Consider the following 6,216-nt stretch of genomic DNA (forward strand, 5'->3'; position numbering starts at 1 on the left):
AAAGGGGACTCGCTTTAATCTTGTTCATTCAATAAGCCTGGTTTATTTTTGGTGGAGGTTAAAAAAAAAACTTCCCCTTGTTTTGCGAAAGGGAATTAAAATCAAAAGTCATTAGTGTGGTACGTTTCTGTTGTGTCCCTCTCGCGCAGGTTAGGGTTGCCAAGAATTAGTCTCCAAAAATTAAAGGTTAATCTCCAGGACACACCTGGGGGAAAAAATCATAGGGGTGTTAAGTACTTCTTTTATTTATTATTTTAAAAATATTGTTGATGGGGGGGGAAGGGGGAAGGGCTGTTTGACTGGCTGTCAAGAATCATCCAATCAGGTAACAAAGAGTCTGTTTGCTTTCCGATTGGTCAGGGGGAGGGCGGGGCAATGGGGTTTTTTTTCGGGGCAATGGGTTAGAGGGTGGGGGGCAATTGGCGACACAAGGTCGTGCGATTAAACCTCTAAGGATATGTCCAATCAGCGATGGCAATCCTACCAGCCCTTTGCTTTTCATGTGAGCGTCAGCACGCTGAGTGCTGATCAGCTATTTGACTGCAGGGAGCATCACATCTGAGTATGATCCTGGTCTCACCCAATGTCTATACAAGAGGCTGTCTTGCTGTGCCCCGGTCGAAGTTACAACAACAACAATTTGCATTTAAATCGTGCCTTTAACACAGAAGAACCGCCCAAGGTGCTTCACAGAGGAACAGTCAAAAATATGGACTACCAACAAAAGGAGAGGTTAAGAGACGTGACCAAAGGGTTGCTCGAAGAGGTGGATTTTAAGGACATGCTTGAAGAGAAGGAAGAGCTTCGGTGGGAATTGTAGAGCCCGGAGCCTAGACGGCTGAAGGCATGGCCACCAATGATGGGTGACGGGAGGGTGGGGGGACGCGCAAGAGGCCGGGGTCAGACTTTGAGCGGGTTGATCTGATTGAATGGTGGAACAGGCTTGAGGGGCTGAATGGCTACTCCTGTTCCTATGTTTTATTTAGTGCCGGAGCAGGTTACAGGGATGGGGACGGGCAACCCTTTGTTGGGGGGGAAGTCCTGAGCAAGGGGGCATAACTTAAAATTAGAGCGAGGCCATTCAGGAGGGGAATCAGGAACGAATCTTGCTCACAATGGGTAGTGGAAATCTGAAACTCTCTTCCCCCAAAAGGCTGTGGATGCTGGGGGGGGGGTCAGTTGAAATTTTCAAGACTGACCGCGACAGATTTTTGTTGGGTAAGGGTATCGAGGGATATGGAGCAAAGGCGGGTAAATGGATTTAGGGTGCGGACCAGCCATGATCTACTTGAATGGCGGAACAGGTTCAAGAGGCTGAATGGCCTCCTCCTGTTCCTGTGTCACTGTAATTACATAGAGGCATAAATCGAATGTGCAGCACAGAAACAGGCCATTCGGCCCAACTGGTCCGTGCCGGTGTTTATGCTCCACACCAGCCTCCTCCCACCCCTATTTCATCTCATTCTTATCAGCCTATTCCTTTCTCACTTATCTAGCTTCCCCTTAAATGCATCAAATAAATTATGAGGACAGTTTGCATAATCTTGTCTTGTATTCCCTTGAGTTTAGAAGGTTGAGGGGGTGAACTGATGGAGATGTTTAAATGTTAAAAGGACTTGGTAAGGTAGATACAGAGAAACTAGTTCCTCTGGTAGGGGGAATCAAGAACAAGGGAGCATAACCTTAAAATTAGAGTTAGGCCGTTGAGGAGAGAAATCAGGAAGCGATTTTTGAACACACAGGTTAGTGGAATTCTGCAACTCGCTCCCACAAAATGCTGTATCAGATGAAGGCAGGAACCACGTTTGTCTATTAAACGGGCGCTGCTTGGCACAGAGCAGGAAGGTTAAATTCTTTGTCTGTGCTGTGTTAGCTAAGTTACCCGAGCACATCTTCTGGGTTTGGGAGGGGTAAAGCCAACCGGAGTTTGAACTTGTGCTTGCTCACCACTGCCTCCTCCTGGCAAATGGCTGTATGTTTATACATTGAGCGAGGAGTGAATTGGGTTCAACTGTGATAGCCCACATGGTGGAATAGCATACACACACACACACACGATGGGGGCATCACTGGCAAGGCAATGCCAGCATTTATTGCCCTTGAGAAGGTGGTGGTGAGCTGTCTTCTTGAACTGCTGCAGTCCATGTGGTGAAAGCATTGTGGTTCCTGGGACTAGGGACAGGGTCACTGGCAAGGCTTTGGAAGCTAAGCAGAGCCAGGCCTGGTTAGTACCTGGAGGGGTGATCATTAGGGTAAGACCAGGTGCAGAAGGTCACGGAAGGAGCCCCGAGGAGGGGCGGTTGGTGAGAAGGTCACGGAAGGAGCCCCGGGAGGGGTGGCTGGTGAGCAGGCCCGGGCGTTGGGCTGAAGATTGTCGGACAGGAGGAATGGTGGAAATGGAATGGCGGCGCGCACAGACGCAGCGGCTTTGCTTCTCCCAGGACAGTGCTATTTACGTTTAATGTTATTTGTACTGGACTCATGGGAGCTTGCAAGATCACATTTTGTTGTACAATGACAATAAAGTTGAATTATTATTATAAAACTGAGTGCCTTGCTGGGCCATTTCAGAGGGCAGTTAAGAGTCAACCACATTGCTGTGGGTCTGGAGTCACATATAGGCCAGACCGGGTAAGGACGGCAGATTTCCTTCCCTAAAGGACATTAGGGAACCAGATTTTTTTTACAATTCAGTAGTTTCATGGTCACCATTACTGATTCTAGCTTTTTATTCTGAAGTTAAATTCTCTAGCGGGATTTGAACGCAATGGGTGTATGTTTATACATTGGGTGACGAGTGATTAGGGTTCAACTGTGATAGCCCCCATGGTGGAATAGCATTCCAACATACTCATCTCCATGAGCTATCAGAGGGCGCCTGCCACCTGGGCAATGGAACCGAGCATGAGTCAGTTCCTTCTGGAGGTTCCAGCCTCAATCCGTGCTGAGGTAGCTGTTCGTCTCTGGGAGGCAGCAGTTAAACGATCAGCCAGGGTTCTCGCTCTGCCAGTGACTCCTGCCTGAAACCGAACGGGGCGGGCGTGAACATCACGTGAGGACAGGATCGAGTTTGACTGTGATGCCTTACCCGGTCAAACGGCCCACTGCTATTTGCTGCCTCGGCTCCCACAGGTGAAGAACGGCCATTTGCTCACGGTGCCGGTGGACATTCTGGCGACTGCGGAAACTGTTCCCCCTCCTCCCCCCGAGGGAGAGTCAGCACCTTCGGGTGGACCGGCCCCCAGCGAGAGTCAGCACCTTTTGGTGGACCTGACCCCCAACGAGAGTCAGCACCTTCGGGTGTACCTGCCCCCAGCGACAGTCAGCACCTTCGGGTGGACCTGCCCCCAGCGAGAGTCAGCACCTTCGGGTGGACCTGTCCCCCCAAGGGAGTGTCAGCACCGTCGGGTGGACCTGTCCCCCAGCGAGAGTCAGCAACTTCGGGTGGACCTGCCCCCAGCGAGAGTCAGCACCTTCGGGTGGACCTGCCCCCAGCGAGAGTCAGCACCTTCGGGTGGACCTGCCCCCAGGGAGAGGCAGCACCTTCGGGTGGACCTGTCCCCCAGCGAGAGTTAGCGCCTTTGGGTGGACCTGACCCCCAGGGAGAGGCAGCACCTTTGGGTGTACCTTCCCCCAGCGAGAGTCAGCACCTTTGGGTGTACCTGTCCCCCAGTGAGAGTTAGCACCTTTGGGTGGACCTGACCCCCAGGGAGAGGCAGCACCTTTGGGTGTACCTTCCCCCAGCGAGAGTCAGCACCTTTGGGTGTACCTGTCCCCCAGTGAGAGTTAGCACCTTTGGGTGGACCTGCCCCCAGGGAGAGGCAGCACCTTCGGGTGGACCTGACCCCCAGGGAGGGGCAGCACCTTCAGGTGGACCTGACCCCCAGGGAGAGGCAGCACCTTCGGGTGGACCTGCCCCCAGGGAGAGGCAGCACCTTTGGGTGGACCTGACCCCCAGGGAGAGGCAGCACCTTCGGGTGGACCTGACCCCCAGGGAGAGGCAGCACCTTTGGGTGGACCTGCCCCCAGGGAGAGGCAGCACCTTTGGGTGGACCTGACCCCCAGGGAGAGGCAGCACCTTTGGGTGGACCTGACCCCCAGGGAGAGGCAGCACCTTCGGGTGGACCTGACCCCCAGGGAGAGGCAGCACCTTTGGGTGGACCTGACCCCCAGGGAGAGGCAGCACCTTTGGGTGGACCTGACCCCCAGGGAGAGGCAGCACCTTCAGGTGGACCTGACCCCCAGGGAGAGGCAGCACCTTCGGTACAGGAAGGAGGAGAACAGGACAGAGCAGCTAATTATATAAGGTCGGAGAATCGACTCGGCACAAACTGTATCCTCCCCCCCACCCCCAAACCATGCGACCTCAAAATGTCGCAAAAGAAATAATGGCTTGTTTTAATGATATAGCTTTCCGAGCGTCCTGCCAGGATGATTGAATGAGCCCTGTGTACAAGCAGGCCAGCACTCTGCTGAATAGGCTTCAGCTGAATATTAATGACACAAAGTGGCAGCTCCTGCCAGTGCTGTGCTGGAGCAGGATGCCAGACTGCCAGCCTTCTGTCTGCATGTCAGTGAGATATATTTTCACAGTGTTCATTTCTCTTGGTGCTCTTATTTTCCTCCCTCCATTCCTCCCCTCCTCTCCTGAAGTTGCTGACTCTTGCTGAGGCACAGTTCATGCGCCAGTACATTCTCACATGGTGAGCCTTCGTGCCCTATTTGACCATGGAGGGCATCGCAGCTGAGTCCCATCATGTCTTCACCCCATAGATACTTCCCAGGAGGGCTCACCAGATATTCAGCAGGAGCAGCAACTTGTTCGACAGCCCACCCACCACCTTAAACGTTCACTCCCTCCACCACCGGCCCGTCGTGGCTGCAGTGTGTACCAGCTACAAGATGCACTGCAGCAACTCGCCAAGGCTTCTTCGGCAGCACCTCCCAAACCCGCGACTTCTTCCACCTAGAAGGACAAGGGCAGCAGGCATATGGGAGCGCCACCACCTCCAAGTTCTCCTCCAAGTCACACACCATCCTGACTTTGAAGTATATCGGCCGATCCTTCGTCGTCGCCGGGTCAAAATCCTGGAACTCCCTCCCTAACAGCACTGTGGGAGCACCTTCACCACACGGACTGCAGCGGTTCAAGAAGGCGGCTCACCACCACCTTCGCAAGGGCAATTAGGGATGGGCAATAAATGCTGGCCTTGCCAGCGACGCCCACGTCCCCGAGAATGAATTTTTTAAACCCCGACCTGATTCTTTTCCCACCTCCAACCCGACAACACTCCAAGAGCTCTGCGTTCCTCCAACTCCGGCCTCTTATGCATCCCCCACTCCCTTCACCCCACCATTGGTGGCCGTGCCTTCAGACATCAATGCCCTAAGATCTTGAAATCCCTTCCTAAACCTCACCGCCTTTCCACCTCTCCCTCCTCCTTTAAGACTATCCTTAAACACTCCTTCTTTGGCTCGGTGTCTGTTTGTTGTCTGATAACGCTCCTGTGAAGCGCCTTGGGACGTTTTACCGTTAAAGGCGCTATATAAATGCATGTTGTTTAAATTTTGTGGGTCTGGAGGTTTGCAAAGGGCTGTTCACATTGGTAGATAAATGCTAAGTCAGAATCATAGAATGATGCAGCACAGAAGGAGGCCATTTGGCCCATCGCGCCTGTGCTGGCTCTTTGGGAGAGCTGTCCAATTAGTCCCACACTCCCTGCTCTTTCCCCAAAGGCCTGCAAATTTGTTCCCTTTCAAGTATTTATCCAATTCTCTTTTGAAAGATACTATTGGATGAGCTTTCAGGCAGTGCATTTCAGATCACAACAACTCGCTGTGTAAAGAAATGATTCCTCGCATCGCCTCTGGCAGTATTAGCAACCTGAGAGCAAATGAATGGGAACGGGGATTTAAAAATTACACGTGGCCTCTGTCCACCTCCCCCCACCCCCCCCGCATCCCCCCACCCCACCCCCAGAGGGACCAAAGAAAACAGCCGCAACAGCACATCCTCATTACCTTGTGCCTGCGCTGTATAATAATTGAGTAGCTCCCCCCCTCTCTAGCCTTTCATACCCAGCAAGAAAGCTGTTCCTAAAGGACACAGACACACATTGCATTAGAATCACATCCCCGGGGCACTGTTCATTTAATAAAGAAACAGTCTCGAAACTAGGTCAGGTTCCGCGCAGCTCCTGTGCTCCCCTACAGACC

This window comes from Somniosus microcephalus, chromosome 13 (assembly GCF_052327205.1).
Source record: "Somniosus microcephalus isolate GS21.2 chromosome 13, FLI_Smic_1.0, whole genome shotgun sequence".
In the NCBI taxonomy this organism is placed as follows: domain Eukaryota; kingdom Metazoa; phylum Chordata; class Chondrichthyes; order Squaliformes; family Somniosidae; genus Somniosus; species Somniosus microcephalus.